The sequence below is a fragment of the Stenella coeruleoalba genome (assembly GCF_951394435.1).
Source record: "Stenella coeruleoalba genome assembly, chromosome: 11".
In the NCBI taxonomy this organism is placed as follows: domain Eukaryota; kingdom Metazoa; phylum Chordata; class Mammalia; order Artiodactyla; family Delphinidae; genus Stenella; species Stenella coeruleoalba.
In genome coordinates, this window is record NC_137157.1 from 101,690,300 (window position 1) to 101,711,676 (window position 21,377).

The window sequence follows — 21,377 nt, forward strand, 5'->3', positions numbered from 1 at the left end:
CTGGCGGTCCAGTGGTTAGGGCTCCACACATCCTCTGCAGGGGCCTCGGGTTCAATCCCTGGTCGGGGAACTAGGATCCCACATGCTGCGAAGCATAGGCAAAAAAAAAAAAAAAAAGAACATGTATATCAAACATGATATAAGCAGCTTCTTTGCTGAATTGGACCCTAGTTTTTCAAATACTAAAAGAAGTATTTCCTCAAATTTTTGTGCTGTTCACAATGTACTAGATATGGACACAAAACACTTTAAGTTTAAACTGCAAATGTTAACATTTTTTCATCACTTTCTTAGCCAATGAACAAAACAACAAATCAAGCCCTGATGTGTAGTGTTTGCTGGTTTCTGTGGTGTAAATACTCCCACCATGGCCAAATTCAAGCTACGTACATCTCTGAACACAGAGCTGGGAGGAAATGTACTGTAGTTCACAATTATACAGTATTTCCACCATATGGGGCAAGAGACCTGAGAGCATAGTTCATGCTAAAATAATGAGGAAGTAATGAATTTTGAGTATTTGTTACCTTTGCTTTCAATACAATTTATTTAACTATAAGTTTATAATTTTTAAAATATTTATTTGGCTGTGCTGGATCTTAGTTGCAGCATGCAGGATCCTTAGCTGCGGCATGAGGGATCTTTAGTTGCGGCATGAGGGATCTTTAGTTGTGGCATGAGGGATCTAGTCCCTTGATTAGGGATCGAACCCAAGCCCCCTGCACTGGGAGCACGGAGTCTTAACCACTGGACCACCAGGGAAGTCCCTAGAATTAATTTTTAATAATAGCTGTATTTAACAACCAACTTGCAAAATTCCTGAAAATTTAACCACAAGGTATGAACAGGCTCTGGCAGGCCATGGTTCACTCCTACACTCCCAGTGTTTAGTACACAAAAGGTGCTCATGCGTGTTTGTAGAAACAAAATATAACCCTATAGTTACTTCACCCCTAACACTCCAGAGGGATTCAAGACTTTCCTATAACAAGATTTTTAGAGCTGGGAATTTTTAAAGCCAGAGAGACTAGAACAATCTTCCCTGTAACACATTTCTTTTACAAAGGGCAGGGGCTGGGTCTTTTAGTACTTAGTATAAGCTCAAATCTAAGACACCTTCTTTGATATATTCTCCCTGAGGTATTTCTTCCACAAAACACTCAGGCACTGGGAAGCTAATTTTAAACCCTCGACAGTCTGATCTGGTTTAGCACCCTGGGTGGCATTATTCACAGGGCGTTCCTTAAAGCTTGCTTAAAGTTCTGGCTCCTGCACTGGAAAATACAGAGCCCCACAAGCACCCACCACTCCCGCTCCCGGCTCCTGGAGCTCAGTTTGGGTGCTCTCCCTCCCTCCCTCCCAATTCTGTCTCTGGTCTGCACTCTTCTCCTTGGTTCCCTGTGGATCCTGCCCAGCCGCCTTCCCAAGAGTGGTTTTGGTCCTTGGCTTCCCACCATCCTTTAGAACCACCTGCCTTTGTCACTAATGACTCCTAGGTCTACGTGAGACTTAACCCTAACCCTACCCCTAACCTGAATGCTCGTCTTTACTGACTAGCTTCATGACAAAGCCTGAAGTACTGCTCCTCTAAGAAGGCAGCAGAGGGACTTCTCTGGTGGTCCAGTGGTTAAGACTTCACCTTCCAATGCAGGGGGTGCGGGTTCGATCCCTGGTTGGGGAGCTAAGGCCCCACATACCTGGCGGCCATAAAACAGAAGCAATATTGTCACAAATTCAATAAAGACTTTTAAAATGGTCCACATCAAAAAAAAAAATCTTAAAAAGAAAAAAAAAAAGAATGCAGCAGATACTCTATCCCCATTGGCCAGGAGTTGGTGGGCCTTTATCTTCCTTAGACTGTAATATGAATAAAAGCAGAGAGAGACGTTTCATTTTCCCAAGTATAAACTAAAGCTGAGTTTGTTTCTTCAGTTATGCGTGCTGCTCTCCTAGCCAGAAAGCAGTGCAGTTACTCCCTGTCCCTCCCTGTCCCCGATCCCAAGACTCCACTAAACATCTCCTGGGTCTGTATCCCTCCCACTTCTGGTCACAGTTTGCCCTCATCACCCTCCAGTGGAAATTATTCCAAACTGCCCGCCCACAGGACCCCTGGACTTCAGCCCATCTTCCCCAAGTACTTTCACACCATGCCACTTCCCAGTTTTAGAACCTAAGGCTCCCTGTCAAAATCTAAGAGAATATCCCTGTTCCTAGGAAAAAAACACTCAATTATTGAGGGGTCAATGTCCCTAGTTTATTCAAAGAGAAGGAAAAAATATGAAAAAGCAAATGGGGCAAAACGAAAACAATGTGTGTTTCTGGAACAAGAGCTCCCTGTACTATTCTTGCCTCTTCTGAAATTATATCAAAATAAAGTTACAAAAAAACAAAAAAACTAAACCCTCATCTTAGTGTCAAAGTTTGATAATAAACAACTCCTTCTCATGGTCACATCTCTGACACACTGTTTTTGTCCCTCTCTCTACACCTAGACTCAGGATTTCCCCTGCTCCTCCCTGCTTCCTTCACTGACTCACTTCTTCCAGGGCTGCTGAGGAAGGAAAAGAACTAACATTTACTGACCATGAGCTACCAGCCAGGCGATATCACGCTTGGCATTTTGTGCATTTTATTTCATCAAATTCTACTGAGGACTCTACGAGGGAGGTGACAGGCGAGGCCTGGAGAGATTAAGACACTGGTCCAGGATTCCACAGCCACTAAAGGCAGAGCTGGAATGTGAATCCAGGTCGGCAAGGGAAGAATGATAAAGCAAATGGGGCAAAGTGTAAATAATTAATAAAACCTAATTAGCAAATTTAGGGAATGGTACAACGGAGCTCCCAGTACTGCTCTTACCACTTATCTGTAAGTCTGAAACTACATCCAAAGTTACCCAAAAGAGGGCTTCCCTGGTGGCACAGCAGTTAAGAATTCACCTGCCAGTGCAGGGGACACGGGTTCGACCCCTGGTCCAGGAAGATCCCACATGCTGCAGAGTAACTAAGCCTGTACATCACAACTACTGAGCCCACGTGCCACAACTACTGAAGCCCGAGCGCCTAGAGCCCGTGCTCTGCAACAAGAGAAGCTACAGTGATGAGAAGTCCACGCACCACAACGAAGACCCAATGCAGCCATAAAAAAATAAATAAATGAAATTAATTTTTTTAAAAAAGTTATCCAAAAGATAAACTTTTCTTGTGCCCCGACAAACAGGTGGGCCCACTGACCCAGCTACAGCAGCCATCTCCTGCCTAAAGCACCTGAAGGCCAAGGCAGCAAAGATATGTGTGAGACAATCGGGAGAATTCACGGTGCTGACAGTCTGGGAGCCCCTAAGGAATCAGTATCTCTGGGTTTTTTCTCCAGAATCAAGTCATATTCTTGGCCCATGTAAAACAAGACCAGTTTTACCAAACCTGGGAAGGCACCAAACCTGAAACTTGGGTGTCCCCTGGTCTCTTCCCTCTCCTTATCTCCTCTATCTAATCAGTGTCTTCTTTCCAAAGCGCCCCTGGCATCAACTCCCTGCCTATCTCCATTGCAGACATCCTGTTCTAGTCTCTTGTCATTCACACCTGAATTATTACCATGACCTGTGGGCCAAATCCAACCGGCAAGTGAAGAAGGGTTTTTATATTTTTTTAATGGTTGGGGAAAAAAATCGACAGATGACTATCTCGTGACATGGAAGAATTAGATGAAACTCAGATTTGGGGGGTGGGGGATAAAAGTTTTATTGGTGCACAGCCGCGCCCATTCACTGACCAATTACCTGCTTTCCTACTACAACAGCAGTCGGGTGGTTGCATCAGAGACCATATGGCCCGTTGAAACTTAAAATACTTATTTTCTGGCCCTTTACAGAGAAAATTTGCCAACTCCTCCCATAGCTGGTCTTGCCTGACTCTCATCTCTCCCCACTCCATAAGATTAACTGACACAAAATATTACTTCCGTGCTGTCGCTCTGTGTTCAAACACCTCTGATGAACTCTCCCTTGCTTATATACTTCACACTGTAACCTGGCATCCATCAGACCAGGTGAACAACCTTGCTTTTAGCAAGAAAAGCCCAAAAAGCCATGCCTTTGTTCATGCTACCTTCTGCCTTTGTCATACGGAGTGAAGTCAGACACAGAAAGACAAATATCCTGTGATATTGCTTATATGTGGAATCTAAAAAAAGGGTACAAATGAACTTATTTACAAGACACAAGTAGAGTCACAGATGTAGAAGACAAACTTACAGTTACCGGGGATAAGGGGGGTAGGGATAAATTGGGAGATTGGGATTGACATACACACACTACTATATGCAAAATAGATAACTAATAAGAACCTACTGCATAGCACAGGAAACTCTACTCAATACTCTGTAATGGCCTACATGGGAAAAGAATCCAAAAAAAGAGTGGAGATATATATATATATAAAAAAAACTGATTCGCTTTGCTGTACACCTGAAACTAACACATTATAAATCAACTATACTCCAATAAAAATTTAAAAAGAAAGAAAGAAGGAAAGAAAGAAAGAAGAAAGAAAGAAAGAAGGAAAGAAAGAATAGAAAGCTAGCTCTTCTTGCCTTCAACTGCTAAGCTCACTGCTAACTTGCCTTCCAAGACGCTGGGAAAGGAACATTTCCTGGTTTCCTCTCCTCTGCTTCCACAGCACCCTATACTCACCCTCATCACAGCCCCTACCACACTACACTGAAATCATCTATTTGTGTGTCTGTCTCCCCAGCTACAGTAAGATTCCAGAGGGCAAGGAACACGTCTCACTCATTTCCCAACACCCAGACCCAATGTGGCTCCGCGGTCCATGAACGCTGAGCTCAACTCCAGCCCCACCAGGCTGGCCTCCTCACCGAGGCCCTGGTGCGCCGTGCTCACTCTCTCTCCAGGCACCCCTTCACCTCGCCTAGACAACCCCACCAATGAGCTGGGACACAGCCTATGCAGGCCCACGAGTCAGCGGACTAGGGTCCAAAACCCAAGCTCCTCTCACTCATGTGCCCTTGGACGAGACACTTGGGTGTCCGCCCTCATCTGCAAAGCAGGGGTGCCAGAGCAGCACCTGGACTGCAGGGCTGACAGTGCATGTAAAGCATCTAAACCAGCGCTGTGCATGTAATAAGACTCAAAAGGTAAGTTATTGTCCTTGTTCTCCCCAAAGACTGGAGTCACCTGTCTGTGCCATTTGGCACTTCACTGCTTTTCTTCTTCCTTTACCCAACCGTCTTGTGCATTCATATTGTATCTTCTGAAGCAGGGACAAGGTCAAATACCTCTAGGAACCTGGGCCCTGCCCTAATACCCAGTACAGGGCAACATGCGGAGAAGGGGCCCAACAGATGATAAATTAATGAACAAATTATTCCAGGAAGTCCAAAGAGTTGCTAATAAGAAAAACAATGCAGAGCCAGGGATGAGGCAGAGAGTAATGAGACAGAGAGCAGCAGTTGGGGGGTATGTTTGGGGGTGCTTTCACATTGGTAAGCATGGAGCCACACATGCTCCCCCAGAGACTGTCCCTTCAGTCAATAACAGTACCAGCTAACACTCAGGGTGTTCACTGCTGATCAAGTGCCGGCAGGATTCTAAATGCTCACAGCCACACCAAGCACATAGGACTGTCATGCTATTGTACAGATGGAGAGCCTGAGGCCCAGGGAGGTTAAATAACATATACAAGGTCACACACCCTAGTAAATGATGTAGAAGTCTAGTTCCAGAGTTCATGCTCCTTACCACTACACATTTTGGGGAGTGTGTGTGTGTGTGTGTGAGAGAGAGCGAGAGAGAGCGAGAGAGAGCGAGAGCGAGAGCGAGAGCGAGAGCGAGAGAGAGAGAGAGAGAGAGAGAGAGAGGCGGTGTTGTTTCACTTGGGGACCTTACTGAGGACTACAGCCCGGGAGACAGCCTCTCTGACAGCTCTGAGGAGCTGCTCCAAAGAGGAGAGGGAAGAGCCAGGGTATATATGAACTTTTCTGCTGGGAGAAACATGTAGTCAAGCATAAAAGGATGAGTTATCGATTTTACTGCTTTTCTGTGTATGGGAAGATGCAAGAATCTGGGGTCATTGAAATTCTTCCTGAGATATGCATCTTAACTATCTAGGGGCCGGGACGTCCAAAGCACAGAATGGTTGTTTTTCTCCAACCTGAATTCCTCTCAGGCTGCACTGTCAGTGGGCAACTGCAGTGGCTAATGGCTTGATCCTTGTAGAACTGGAATGGCAGGCAAGATTTTTTTCTTTAGTGACATGGAACCCGGGAAAATGTCATTCCTTCTTTCTTTCCTCTCCCTCTAGACTTCTTTCTCAGGTAAGATTATTCAGGCAACCCCTGAAACCTGGGCATGGAGAAGCGGGGCTTGAAGATTGCAAAGACCAGGTATGAACCGGGAAAACAGAGACTCACTCCCACATTTTGGGTTTTAATCTAATTTGGCTCCACTCTTCACCAGCTAAGAGATCTCAGGCAAGCAACCTAACGTCACTGAGCCTCATGTTTCCCAGCCTGTTAAGTGGGCATCATATATGTCACCTCCCAAGATTGTTATAAGGATTAAAGGAGACTGTCATGTCATGACAGTGTACTGATAAAGCATACTCCGGATAGATTAGTTGCCTTTCCACCTTTCCCACACCTTAATATAAGCAAGGCTTTCAGCCAAATCCCTTGCCCTCCTTTACTGTCCTACCAGGGAACAATCTATACTCCACCCTGGCTCTTCCTGCCTGGTGCATATGCCCAAGCACCTGGGCCTCATAAAAGCCTGCAGAAGCAGCTTGGAAACAAGCACGAGAGGGGAGCAACTGCACCACGGTCCAGACGGCTCCTGGGGTGCAAATGAATGTTGCATGCGGAGAGGCTGGCCAGCCAGGCACTGCCAGACCTGACTGATAGCCAGGACAGCGCTTGGAAGCCCGTAGAGGCTGGGGCTAGTACCATCTGCGGCTCTGAGGCTGCATCTGTGTAGGGCATGGAGAGGGCAAGGCAGGTAAAAGTGACAGGCAGCTACTTCCACCAAAGGTGGAAGATCAGACTGCCTGGGAAAGTTGTATACAGGAACGCAAAATTCTGAATTCCTTGAGAAGGAATTCTGTTGCAAAATTCCTTTACTGTGAAGAATTAAATTTAAAGCCAAGAAGTACAGATACACACAATTATATTTTGGAGGTCAATCCACATTTTCATACAGCAACTTTGCTTGAAGCAAGGATATTTTTAAGCTGATGAACCCTTCTCTGAGGTCACTGGTCATGGACATAGAGAATGTTTCATTACCAACATGTGAAAGGGTCCTAAATGTTATTACCAAATGGAGTCAACTCAACCAATACAGCAGGGAGCAGAGGGGAAGATGCTTAACCACTGCCAAGAGATGTAAGTAATTTCTGTTTGAGTGGACTTGATCATAGTGATCCAAAGGTCTTCTAAAATAAAAGATTAAAACACAAGCAAAAACTGTATCTCACTGAGTATATCCAGCAAGAAGTCCCATTAGGCCTTTCCCACAATAGATCAGTTTCCAAATACAGCACATGACAAAGAGATACTGAAGGAAGGAGGAGTGGGAGGGCTGGCAGGCACCAGCACAAGGCGACCACAGAGTTCCCAGGTCCCTGTAGGCACAGTATCAGGGTCCTAGAGTTAGAAAGGAACCTCAGAGATAACATGGTCCAATCTAATTCCCAAAGCATCGGTTAAGCGCCTCCCTGCTCACGACTGCTCCCACTGTTAGAGCACCTGGGAAACGGTACTCCAGCAGCCCAGAGCACTGGCACCTCCAAGGCAAGCAGCACAAGCCACAGATGGCAGTGGTGCTGGGCCAAAGGGCAGCCTTCAGGAAGAAGAGGTGGCCCCAGCCTTTCCTACAGCCAAGGTGCTGGGCTGCTCCTCAGAGAGCAGCTGCAAACAGATCCGCTGTTTGCAAATATACAAACATTCCTGAAACAATAGCCACGGGGGTAAATTCTAGAAATTCTCAATCTTATGTGTACGAAATTAACAAAACCAAATGGACAAAAAAATATTTTGCCCGTTAGTATAAATTTTCTTACCACTCCATGTTCAGGGCTCCCCGGCCAGTGGAGCCACTAATCACAACACATTATGGTTTTCTGCATCTGTGCTTTCCCCACTTGCAGGCGGACAGCGTCTTATTGTCTGGCACGTGCCTTACATATAGCAGCTGCTCAATAAACATGTGCTAAGAGGAAGCCCCAGCATGAAGTCAAAGCTCTTAGGTTCCGGCCCCTCTGTCCCCGGGCTCCCTGAGGGTGGTCGAGGTCCAAGGAGTCTTTGGGCCCTGCTCAGCCCACTGAGGCACACAGCGTCCAGTGAGTCCTGGGGGCCCAGGCACACTGCCATCTCTCCCATTTCTCTCCCTGCCCCATACTGCCTTTTTCTTCCTTGCTTCCTCTTCTTTTTGCTCCCTCAACATGTCACCTTACAGCGAGGTGATTAGACGCACAGGATTTGGAGTCATCCAGCCTCAGCAACTTATTTAAGGTTACGGACCTTAGCCTCTCTGCAATAGTTTCCCTGGTGTGAAGCAGGAGACTAGACGTGGTGCGTGCACATAAGGCGCTGGGCTGTGTCTGGCCCACCGTAGCGCTTGGTAGGTGATGGCTACTCCTATATAATTACCCAGGGTACCTACTTGTCTAAGGGTGCTTAAAAATGCCAAAGGCAGAAGGTTGATTTGTTTTCCCTATGTCTGCAAGTCTGGTTTTGACAAAAGCCTATCTGCTTTGGAAACAAACTGAAACATGACCATGTCACTAGTTAAAATACTTCCTTTTCCTTTTTCACAGGGAAACAAATGACTCTGACCAGTCACGACCAAACTGGGTAAAAGGTTCTGTTCCAAACAGTGGTTAGGATCCCACACTACCTCGTTTAGAAAAGAATAAATAAATTAAATAAAAATCATCCATAAAGTAGTTGAGCTAGGGCAAAGATAGGGTTTGTGCGAGCTCTAGGTTTTGGGAATCAGAAACCCAGGCCAGGCAAAAAGGTAGAGGAGGGAAGGGGAAGGGTTTCCTCAGCTTTTCAGACAGCAGACCTGTAATCAACCCTCTTTCCAGATCCCATGGCCCAGCCACTAGGTCCCCGAAGACTACACTGTCCTAAGTGTCCCTTCTGGGAAGCCCACCTGTGTTCCCCTCTGAATGCTTCAGAATTACCTCCTCTGACCCTGCCCCCTTTTTAAAGGAATATGCGAGTTAACCTAAACGCATCTCTCCTGTAGCATTTCAAACAGATAACTCAAAAGTGAAGAGAGGGACAATGTGAAACAGTGCAGGGAAGGCTGGAAGAGAGGAAGGGCTGACCCCCATGACAGAGGTAAGTCAGCTGCCCTTGACTGGTCCGTGAGAGCACAACTCCAGAACCGAATGCCTGAGTCTGAATGACGCCTAAGTCCACCTTTTCTAACGGGACAATCACTGAGCTCTCTGTGTGCAGGAAACAGGGGCCATCGCAGCACCGACCCGCTCAGACGGCCAGGAGGACTGAGAGCGGTCACCATGCACCCACTCAGAACAGGCCCGGCACACAGCTAACGATCTGGACGCGGGACTGCAGACGCCACCGTCGGGATGCTACTCTCCCCACTTCTCTTCCTCTGCTACTCACAGACCCAGCGTTGGCAATCACAAGGCAGCCTGGTCGTGGGGGTGGGTGCTGTGAGGAAGGCAGCCAGGAAGGTAGCCGGGACCTTTGTAAGCCGGCCTTTTGTAGCCCGGGGACAACCTGCGTGGAGGTTTGTTGGTATAATCTGGGGGCGGCCGGGGCTGGAGGAAGTATTGCCTGCCCTTGGTCTTCCCTCTGGGCTGCTCTGCCCCTCTCTCTCCCAAGCTCCAGCACAGAGACAGGGACTCAGGCCTCCTCCATGCTTTGCTTAAATCAGCAACAGAAAAGAGGCAGGGCAGGAGACAGGGCAAAGCCGGGACCAACCAAAGTTTCACTCCGCCTTTCATGTAGTTATTTGCTTTAACAGTAAGGAAAAAATCAATAAAAGCTACTAGTTAACCACTTGACGGAGTACTGTTCCTCTCCTTCCAGAGTTAACCAGACCGGACCCTTCACTAGGTCCCTAGGTCAATGGTTAAACAGGCCTCTGTAGACCCGCCTAACGCAGAAAGACCACTCTCCCGGTGTTCATCCACACACCCACACGAGCTTGTCCGTCCTCCGGCACAGACACTGTGGAGGCACCGCTCCTGCCAGGGACCTGACCCCTTAGCAGAAGCTTCTGCCCTTTGTCTTCCATCTTTCACCAGGGTACAAACCAACAGTCCTACTTCTTCTCCCTTCTTTAATCTGATTGTCACCACTTTCTTTTTTTTTTTTTTTTTAACTCGTGGCAATTTTCTCTTCTGTGTGAAACTTGACACTGACAAAAAGTCAATGAACTGCAGGGTTTAGCGGGATAGTTTTCCTGTCCTCCCTCCCCACTTTCTTGATAACAATGACCATACACCTCAAGACAGCTAAAGCCCACACCAAGAAAACAGCAAGTCATGTGCAGCTGAGCCCCAGGGGGCAGGGATGTTGTTCTGTCCCCTGGTGCGTATCACGCACCTCAGAGCCCGATGCCCTCCACCACCACACGCCATTCCACAGGTTCAGAGCTGAATTCTGAAAAGTGGAACCAAAGGTGACAGAAGGGGTGGCTGGAGGAAGGGGAAGTCCATGGACAGTTTAGGTGAATTTCCCAACAATATCCCCACCATTCCCACAATGTACCGCATTATTTGTGGAAGTTAAAGACCAAAGAAGAATCAGATTTTCAACTCTGCCATCTAAAGCAGAAACTGAGAGCCTTATTTACTGCACAGATTCTAGCCCAAGTGCCATGCCTCCAGGTTTACAATTTCAACCTGCCACTTAAGTTAAAAAGCCTGTGTACTAAAGGTGTCCCCTGGGTTAGAATATCACAAATTTCCTCCTTCCACAAACCATTTCAATTCTCTCTATCCCTATTCTCCCCATCTGGCCTCATTAAATATTTCACACTCTCCAAGTAAAGATCGTTTTCAGCTCTATTTTTCCTAAACTAATGATCTGTCTAAAGAATGCTTCTGGTCTAAGAAAAGCCCAGAATCTTTTCTACTATTCTACTTCAATGAAAAATAAAGCCCCCAGGGACCTCCCTGGTAGCACAGTGGTTAAGAGTCCGCCTGCCAATGCAGGGGACAGGGTTCGAGCCCTTGGTCCAGGAAGATCCCACATGCCGCGGAGCAACTAAGCCCGTGCACCACAACTACTGAGCCTGCGCTCTAGAGCCCGTGAGCCACAACTGCTGAGCCCGCATGCCACAACTACTGAAGTCCTCGCGCCTAGAGCCCGTGCTCCGCAACAAGAGAAGCCACCGCAATGAGAAGCCCATGCACCGCCACGAAGAGTAGTCCCCGCTCACCGCAACGAGAGAAAGCCCGTGCAGCAACAAAGACCCAACGCAGTCAAAAATAAATAAATAAATTTATTTAAAAAAAAAAAAGAAAGAAAGAAAACTAAAGCCCCTGTAAAACCACAGCCCATCAGACCCAGAGAAGCAGCAGCAACAGGTGTCAGGGACTCTGCCGTCTGCTCCCCAGTTTCCACTAAAGCATGCAGGTTAGGAGCACACACTTCAGAATCAGCCCAGCTTTGAGTGCCAGCCCCGCTTTCTGTCACTGCCTTGACCTGGGTCTCACCAAACCCTTGTTCATGTAAAACCAGGGAAAATAAACGTCCCACCTTGTACACTGTCGTGGGGAAGAAATGAGGTGATGGCATAGGCTCCCACACATAAGCACCCAACAAATGCTAACTATTCTTAGCTATCTAGTAATCTAAAAAGCACAATGGTCTGGTGTCTTTAAGTTTTCCAGGTTCCAAAAAAAGAGGTTTTTTTTCCCCTACAAACGAATCAGTGAAATGTCACATGGAAGCAACCTAAGTGTCTATCGACAGATGAATGGATAAAGAAAATGTGGCACACATATACAATAGAATATGACTCAGCCATAAACAGAAATGAAATTGAGTTATTTGTAGTGAGGTGGGTGGACCTAGAGTCTGTCCTACAGAGTGAAGTAAGTCAGAAAGAGAAAAACAAATACCGTATGCTAACACATATATATGGAATCTAAAAAAAAAAAAAAAAAGAATCTAGGGGCAGGACAGGAACAAAGACACAGACGTAGAGAATGGACTTGAGGACACCGGGAGGGGGAAGGGTAAGCTAGGACGAAGTGAGAGAGTGGCATGGACTTATATACGCTACCAAACATAAAATAGATAGCTAGTGGGAAGCAGCTGCATAGCACAGGGAGATCAGCTCGGTGCTTTGTGACCATCTAGAGGTGTGGGATAGGGAGGGTGGGAGGGAGACGCAAGAGGGAGGGAATATGGGGATATATGTATATGTATAGCTGATTCATTTTGTTATAAAGCAGAAACTAACACACCACTGTAAAGCAATTATACTCCAATAAAGATGTTTAAAAAAAAAAAAAGAAAGAAATTCCATAAGAAGGAAAACTCAGTTGAAGCCCAATTCAGGCATCAACTCACTACTTAGAACAAATCACATCACCTCCATTTCTTCATCTATAAGGTAGGAAAAACACATTGCACTAAACTTGATGACCTCAGAGACAAAAACAAATCAATGATAACAGACGATGAAAAAGCTTTCACTTCTTCAAAGAAAAGCAATAAATAAATCCAGAGTACGATTATTATTAAAATGTGACTCCCAATATTATGGGACATACATAAACCATGGTGCTACTTACTCTTTCAAGAACATTGGGTTTGACAGCCTTTTAATCTGGTCGCATGGAGCCTGGTACAAGCAGGAGGGGGTACATGTAAACCCCAGTTCAGAGGCAGAGCCCACAAATCTAGGACTGTGCCCTGCCTGCTGGTCAGGTGTCACTCACTCTGGGCCATTTCTTACATCCCGATGCCAGGAGAAATTAGGAAGAGTTTATGGTTCCGCCCGGACAGGTTAAACCAACGACAACCAAAATCCTTACCCACAGGACTTCTCAACAGACCCAAGAAAGGGTCCACTCTGACCATTTATTCACCTGTGTGAGCAGTGTAAGACCTCTTCCACGGTGTACACCATCCTTTCTGAAAAAATGCACACATGAGCTGGAAGGAAGAGCTCAATTTTTTCTTGTTTGATATTTACTTCTAGGTCTGGAGGTTTGAGTTTCATTTTTAATGTACCATAAAAATTTTGGTGTGAGAGCTAGGGGTTGGGATGGGAAGAGGAGTGGGGAGGTTGGGGGACTAGTCCTAACTTAAGAAGCGAGCACGCAAACAAGACTGCATCTGATTTCATCATCCATGGGTCTCCCAAAACCAGACAGGAAAGAAGAAAATCATTCATGGTTATTAAACATCTACTGTGTGTCAGGCATTGCACTAAATACTTGGTGTACATTACTCCAAAGCCCATTTTCTTCCCAACACCTAGAACACCAGGAAACAGCAGTCACCTGGACCATCCCAGGTGGGGAAAAAACCCTCACAACCAAGCAGTCAAGTTCCAGACATTTCAAAGGTTAGTGCTGTGAACACAAAAAGGAGGCTTAGCTAGGAACCAAGTCCAAGTTCCCAAAGATTCTTTGCAAGAGGAACATCTAAACCCTGTTTCTCCTATAATTCTAGAATTAACTCATGGTATTTAACATACTATCCAAAAAGTTAAAAATTTTTTAAAACCTGGAGCACAAGAAGCATTCACTGTAGGGCCACAACAGCCTGAGTCAAGTTTCTGACCAAGTCCGTTTGAAGATCAAATAAGAAATTCATACTAGCCTCTTTTTTATCCCTTAGGCCACACCAAACGGCACGCGGGATCTAGCTCCCCGAGCAGGGACCGCACCTCCGGCATTGGGAGCGCGGAGTCTTACCCACGGGACCGCCAGGGAGGTCCCTGTGCTATCCTCTTGAGCGACCCTTACAGACGTGCTTACAGGACAGCCACCGAAACAAGGAACTGGCATCTGTGTGGCCAGGTGGTGACGCACACAGCCCTCCTGCTGGCCCCGCAACTGAAGGGTCCTGCTCCCTACAACACCCGCCTCATCCGCACCCTGGGGTGCGATCCAAACGACTGTCTCCCTGGCAAACTGTCACACGGATGGGACTTGCAAAGTTTACACGCCATCTCTCCATCCACAACCCAGAAGATGAGAAGGTGGTAAGCCTTGAAGAAACACTGCTCCCAAGACACCTCCATCTCTCGGCACTAAGCCCTGATGTCGGCGGTCAATGCTGCCTGCGGTAAGGAGCCACCTTAGACCTCACACGCGGGGTGCAGGGCTGGGGACGCTTTCCCTGAACTGAGTGCGGAGGGGAATCGGGAGACGAGGGCGGTCCGTGCGCCTTAGGGGACGAGGGGACACGGGGGGACACAGGCGGACAGGGGCACACGGGAGATGGGGGACCACGAGGGGATGGGGACACGGGGGACGGCGGTCACAGGGGAATGGGGTCACGGGGGGATGGCAGACACAGGGGATGGGGGACACAGGGCATGGGGGACACGGGGGACAGGGGCACATAGGGGACGGGGGGACACGGGGGGACAGGGGCACAGGGGGGATGGAGGAACACGGGGGGGATCGGGACACGGGGAGATGGGAACACGGGTGGATGGGGGACACGGGGGGATGGGGGGCACGGAGAGACGAGGGGACGAGGAGAAGAGGAATGGGGGACATGGGAGGACCTGGAGGAAAGGAGGGACAAGGGGGACACAGGATGGGGGACACGTGGGGACCTGAGGGGACGGGGGCCACGGGAAAAACGGTCAAGGCCCCGCCGCGCCCGCGCTCCCCGGCGCGGCTTCTCAGCAGCGCGTCCGCTCGCGGACTCGCGGGCGGCCTGCGGGTCTCCTCGTGCCCGGCCTCGGACAGCGCCCACGGCAAGCGCGCCGAGCCTCCCGCCCGCCGCCCGCCGCCCTGGACCCGGGCCCGCCGTCTGCTCCGGGGCCGCGGCGGCCAGAGGGAGGCGCCCGGCCCGCACGGGTCCCGGCCCGGTCCAGAGCCCGTCTCACCTCCGCCGCATGCCTCAGTGCGCCGGCGTCCTGGCAGCAGCCCGCAGTCCCGCACCTCGGCCCCTCGACCCTACGGCCGCGGCGTCCGGCGCCCCAGCCCCGCGGCGACCCCGCTACAGCCAGCGCCTCACCCCACGGCCGCTCCTCAGCGCTCGCCGTCCCGCGCGGGCTGCACCGCGGCGGCTGCTGAGGTAGCAGCGCTGCCGCCGGGCGGGGCGGGCACATGTGAGGGCGGGGCTGCAGCCCCCGGGGCGCGACCACCGGACCCCGGCCTCGGGGCGCCGACATCACCGTGCCTCCGGAACCCGCTCTGCCTCCTATCCCCAGGGACGCCGTCGCTACCCGTAGGCTCAGACTTTGCCAGAAGCTCATAGTTCTATGCAGAAGGTAAGGAAAGGAGCCGCCGCCACACCCTTCCTCCTCTCCACCCCTTCCCCGCGGGTCCAGTGGTACATTCCTCAAAGCCCGCCCCGAGGGCCCAGGGAGAAGCTGATTGGTTGATAACCTTAGAAGGGGGCGAGGAACCGCGCGAAATGGCCAATGGAAAAGGACGGTGGGCACATCAAAGCAGGCCAGATGGGGAGGAGAGAGGGTGCGATTAAAGGGCACGTATTCGTTGCGCTCAGTAGCCGCCGCACAACACAACTGGAATTTTCTTTCTGATCCTATCAAGAAGGGAAACAAAGAGACTGGGGATCCTCAAGTTTCGGGATTAGAGAGCGAAAAGAAAATATGGAGAGAACTGAAGCAGATATCTGTGTGTGCCTTTCGGTAGGTTACTCCATCTTGGCCTCAGTTATCTAATCCAATGAGGATATTGGACTAGAACTGATCTCTGATGGTCCTTCTCATACTTTGCGAGCCTATGAGCCTTTGCATGGGATTAGCAATATTTACATATGTGCTTCAAATTGGGGCATCTTCCTAAAGAGCTTTGCTTGAAAATGAGTAGACTTTCTTTCAACCAAAGTTGAAAGTTGACACCAGTTCCTTGATATAGACGGTATTAACCTCACCTTTTGTCAAGACAAAGTCAATATCCTTTCTGGGTCCCTTTCTTAAAGCAGAGCATTCTTCTTCTATGTGGAGAACCACATTCTCCCCAATAATTTATACTCTTCCAAGAGTCACCTCCTCCTTTTCTCTCTTCCTCCATGTAATCAGACAAAGCTTCAATTAATAATTCATTCGCCTGTTGAACTGTCCAGAATCCCTGGCTTCAGCAACAAGTCTTGCTGGTCAGGCATCATCAGAGTTGCCAAAGTGCTGGTCACTACCTCAGGTCTGCAGCAGCCATTGAACTCTGCAAGGCCCGTGAGGCTCTCAGTCTCACTGCCTGTCAAATTCAAGACTTCAACATGTCCTGTAAGGGTCCCACCTGCTCTGTTTTAGAGCTTTACACAGGCAGCAGGCCTACATTTTGGTACCAAGCCTAAGGCCAACTCCACCTTCCTTTTTCAGAACTTTTCAACCTCCCATCAGCTGCTCACCCTGCACCCGCTCAACCCTCTTCCAAATTGTATCAGGTGTTTGGGGCACCCTTAGTAGCTCCACTCCCCAGCCAGACAACTCATCTTCCAACTATTATGCAAAGAGTTCTAGAAAGTCCAGTTCCTCCATGAAGCCTTCCCAGACGGATGAACAGAAGCTGCTGGCTTATAGAGTTCCCACTTCTACTTTGTGCTCCCCAAACCCTGATTTTCTGCCCTACTATGCAATTTTTATTGACATATATACCTCTCTCCTTCATGGACAGTAGCAACAGCAGCAGCTGCTTACATTTATTAAATGCTTACCATGTGCTGGGTACTGTTTGGAAGTGCTTTCATTTCAGCCTCAGGCAGACTTGGAGAGCTGACTTGCCCAAGTGCACGAAGTCGGGGCCTAACTCCAGTGCCTACCTTCACAGCCCCCACAATGCAACGCTATCTCCTATTTCTTAAGAACCAACTGCATTCTGTACAAAAGATAATGTGATACACCTACATCGTGTTTTACATTGATCTCTATACCTATATCATTTCAGCCTCAAAACAATCACATCAGGACGGTTAGGAGCAGTTTGTTACAGCCGAAGCTGCGTGTAGGCCGATGCATTTGGCTGCTGTAACAACACTGGTGAATAAGGCCTCTGGTTTTCCAAGTTGAGGATTTTCCCCCTGCAACACCTGCTCCCTGAGGGAACACAGCCTTTTTATATGTAACAAGTAGAGAGCCATTATAAGCAAAAAGGGAACAAATACAAAATAGCAAACTGTGGGACCAGGAGCCTGGTACAGCCAGTGCTCGCAGTGGGCAAAGCCAGCCAAGAAGGACGGACGGTGAGAAGCACCGTGCATTTCACTTCACTGGTTTATTGGTTGTACTTCGTCAATGAGATCACGTCTTTGACACATCTGGCAAATTCAATAGCAAAGGGCAACAAAAACAGCCCCCAACTGATTCTGCCTGGAGACAGAATCAGCCCCACGCCCATGAGGAAGGGGCTTCTACGTACAGGGTTGCTGCCCCCGATTCGGGGAACTTTCTAATTTGCCATTTAGTGAAACACCCTGCTCCACTGACAGCCGTGATGCGGCCTGAAAACACAAGCTGGGCTAATGATTTCATTCTTTTTAAGCTGCTGAAATGCCCCCCAGGGATGGACATGCCAGCCAAATGGCCTGGGAGCCAGTGAACTTTTAATATTGATCGAGAAGACGGCCATCCTGAAGCCAAGTATTTCCAAGCCGCTCTCTCTGCCTGGCCCAGTCCTAGTCCATCCAGTTAATTTCACTCCCATAGCTCTCCTGTCTTTCCTCATCCCCAGAGAGCACAAGCATTTCTTGGGCACCTACTGTGAGCACACAACTGTCAGGTTGTGTGAGGTTGTCCTGATGGATCGCCCATGAAGCCTGTACCTACTGGCTGGATGAGTGTGGAAAACATCAGACCCCCTTGGTACGGAGTGGATCGGATCAGCTCCTCAGAGGCGTGTGCCGGGATTCCATCCCCAGCTAAACATACAAGCGCATGTCGAAACGCCCCTGCCCTAGAGCAGGACGAGCACAGGACTGAGTTCTGGGAGAGGGCTGGGGTGGGGAGAGGGCGTGCGTGCTCGGGAGGAAGGTGGAGAGACAGAGGATACCCAGAAATAACTGGACACGAACCAAACAGCAGGGAGGAGGATGCCAGTCCATAATCTGGCCATTGGAAGCACTGTGGTGTGGTCTTCCTTTTAAGAAAAAGAAAATTTCTGATTTCCAAAGTAAAACATGCACATCATTTAGAATTTTTTAATAGAGAAAAGTACAAAAATAAATAAAATAAAATTTAGCCATTCCTCTTACTGGCATATCTCTGTTACAATTTTGTTTTGATTTTTGTTTTTTTTTTGCAGTACGCGGGCCTCCCACTGCTGTGGCCTCTCCCATCGCGGAGCACAGGCTCCGGACGCGCAGGCTCAGCGGCCATGGCTCACGGGCCCGGCTGCTCTGCGGCATGTGGGGTCTTCCCGGACCGGGGCACGAACCCGTGTCCCCTGCGTCGACAGCTGGACTCTCAACCACTGCGCCACCAGGGAAGCCCCTGTTGTTTTTTTTTAATATTTTTTTTAATTTAAATTTATTTATTTATTTATTTTTGGCTGCACTGGGTCTTCATTGCTGCACGCAGGCTTTTCTCTAGTTGCGGCGAGCGGGGGGCAACTCTTGGTTGCGGTGCGCAGGCTTCTCATTGCGGTGGCTTCTCTTGTTGCAGAGCACAGGCTCTAGGGCGCGCAGGCTCAGTAGTTGTGGTTCGCGGGCTCTAGAGCGCAGGCTCAGTAGTTGTGGCATGCAGGCTCAGTAGTTGTGGCTCGGGGGCTCCAGAGTGCAGGCTCAATAGTTGTGGCGCACGGGCTTACTTGCTCTGCTCGTGTGGATCTTCCCAGACCAGGGCTCGAACCCGTGTCCCCTGTATTAGCAGGCAGATTCTTAACCACTGCGCCACCACGGAAGTCCCTTATAATTTTGATATATGCTTTTTCCTATACTTTTTTGTGTGTACATGTGTATGTATCTTCTTTTTTTGTATGTATCTTTTTTTTTTTTTTTTTTTTTTGGCAGTGCCTTTACCCCACCAGGGATCTAACCCATTCACTCTGCAGTCTTAGCCACTGGACTGCCAGGGAAGTCCCCTTGTACATATCTTTTTTAAAAACAAAATTTATCAGGGACTTCCCTGGCGGTCCAGTGGTTAAGACTGCAGGGGTCACAGGTTCGATCCTTGGCTGGGGAACTAGATCCTGTGTGCTGCAACTAAGACCCAGGACAGCCCAATAAATAAATAAAAATTGATCAGGGGCTTCCCTGGTGGCACAGTGGTTAAGAATCCACCTGCCAGTTCAGGGCACACGGGTTCAAGCCCTGGTCCAGGAAGATCCCACATGCCACGGAGCATCTAAGCTCGTGTGCCACAACTACTGAGCCTGCACTCGAGAGCCCGCAAGCCACAACTACTGAGCCTGCATGCTACAACTACTGAAGCCCGCGCGCCTCGAGCCCATGCTCCGCGACAAGAGAAGCCACCACAATGAGAAGCCCGCGCACCGTAACAAAGAGTAGCCCCCGCTCGCTGCAACTAGAGAAAGCCCTCGCACAGAAACGAAGACCCAATGCAGCCAAAAAAAAAAAAAAAAAAAAATTGATCAAACTGCTTTGCAATCTACTTTTCTCCTTAACAAGGCCAGGAATTTTCCCATGCCATGTAGATTATTCTAAAACATGATTTTAAATGGCTGCATCCTATGGTTATACCTTAACTCACTTAACCAAGATTCTGTTTTTACTCATTAAGATTATTTCCAATTCTTCATTATTATATGTAACTTCAAGGATTATCCATATATGTAAATGTGTATATATTTTTATGATTAGTTCCTAATAATTCTAGAAATAGAATTGCTTGGTCAAAATGCACGTACATTTTTTAAATGTCTCACATATATTGCCAAATGGTCTTTTAGGAAGTTTACACCAGTTACGTTCCCACCAGCAATGTGTGATGTAGCTATTTCTCTGAACCCTCACCAGCCCTCAAGATTTCTTTTGTAATCCTTGCCATTTGACAGATGAAAAACAATATCTTGTTGTTTTATCATAGTGTATTTTTAATCCATCAAGGTAATAAATATGTATCTTTCCTTCCAAGTCCCCTGGAACTTAACAGCAAAATGAGTGTTTCCTTTTTCCCCATTCAACCACTCCTCTCCCAAATCCCTGAGAACTGATGTAGAGATCAGAGTAAAATCTGCTCAAATAACTAGACAAACCCAGGGCCATGTCACCTGAACCAGTAAAAGAAGGTAGTGGAACAGATGGCTCAAAACAGCACATACACCATAAATTACAACTGTGAAATTGGTAACAAATCCTTACACAGAAACTTTTTTAGCTATAAAAGGAGATCAGTCCTGTGTTATATTTAGCACTGCCTAATACGAAAATCTCATTTCTTCAACAACACCCAGTTCTGTGACGGGGCATCCTCCATACTGAGTGGCTAATCCACCCAATATTATTCTCAACTCCTGCCTAACTTCTTGTCCCTTGACTTTGTTTTTGCTTAGTGGTTGCCTCCACAGGATCTCCTCCTCTCTGGCCATCAGTAGCCTAATTTACCATTGAAGAATTTACCCCTCCCCCATTCCCAGTGTGGTTTAGTCAGGATTGAGCACAATCCCACTCTGGACTTGATGTGGGATGCAGATAGCTCTGGGAGCTGCTGGCAGCCATTTTGGGCCATGAGGTAGAGCCTGCATCAGAAGGAGTGGAGTTGAGAAACAGAGAGAGAAGCTAGGTCTGGTCAAATCTGTAAGCCCTGACTCAAGCCTCACAGGAAGCCAGTGTGTGAAACGATACATTCCTTCTTTTTTTTTCTTTCTTTTCTTTTTTTTTAAACTTAAACCAGCTTTGGTCAGCTTTCTGTCACAAGCAAAGAATGCTGAATGAAACACTGCCTGTGGATGGATTCCATGGTCCAATAGGAACTCAGTCCATTCAATCCAAGCATTCTAAACATCACACCCATTACTGCCACTAGTTCAGTTTATCATGACCCCAGGGGTGTTCAGATCCAAGGTAAAGCCAAGCTACGTGGAGACTGAAGGCCCCAGCATGCCTGGATGGGCTCAGAAGCCCACCCCATCCACCCGTAGCATGAGAGAGTCAAGAGGGAGGAACAGGGTGGTACAATTGGATTCCTGGGCTACATCCGTTGTCATGTGGACCTACTGAAGACACAAAGGTCCGAAAAGCTCGTTGTCCTGCCCCTCTTC

General features: G+C 48.2%; 1 protein-coding gene across 3 annotated transcripts in view; it reads right to left on the reverse strand.

Moving 5' to 3' along the window:
• Positions 1-15,606, reverse strand: part of MICAL3 (microtubule associated monooxygenase, calponin and LIM domain containing 3) — a 177,031-nt gene extending 161,425 nt beyond the window's left edge. For all 3 annotated transcript variants that reach the window (XR_013830666.1, XM_079938411.1, XM_079938412.1), the window contains exon 1: positions 15,083-15,606. The gene's annotated coding sequence lies outside the window, so the exon portion shown is untranslated. The remainder of the gene's footprint in view (positions 1-15,082) is intronic.
• Positions 15,607-21,377: the final 5,771 nt, after the last annotated feature.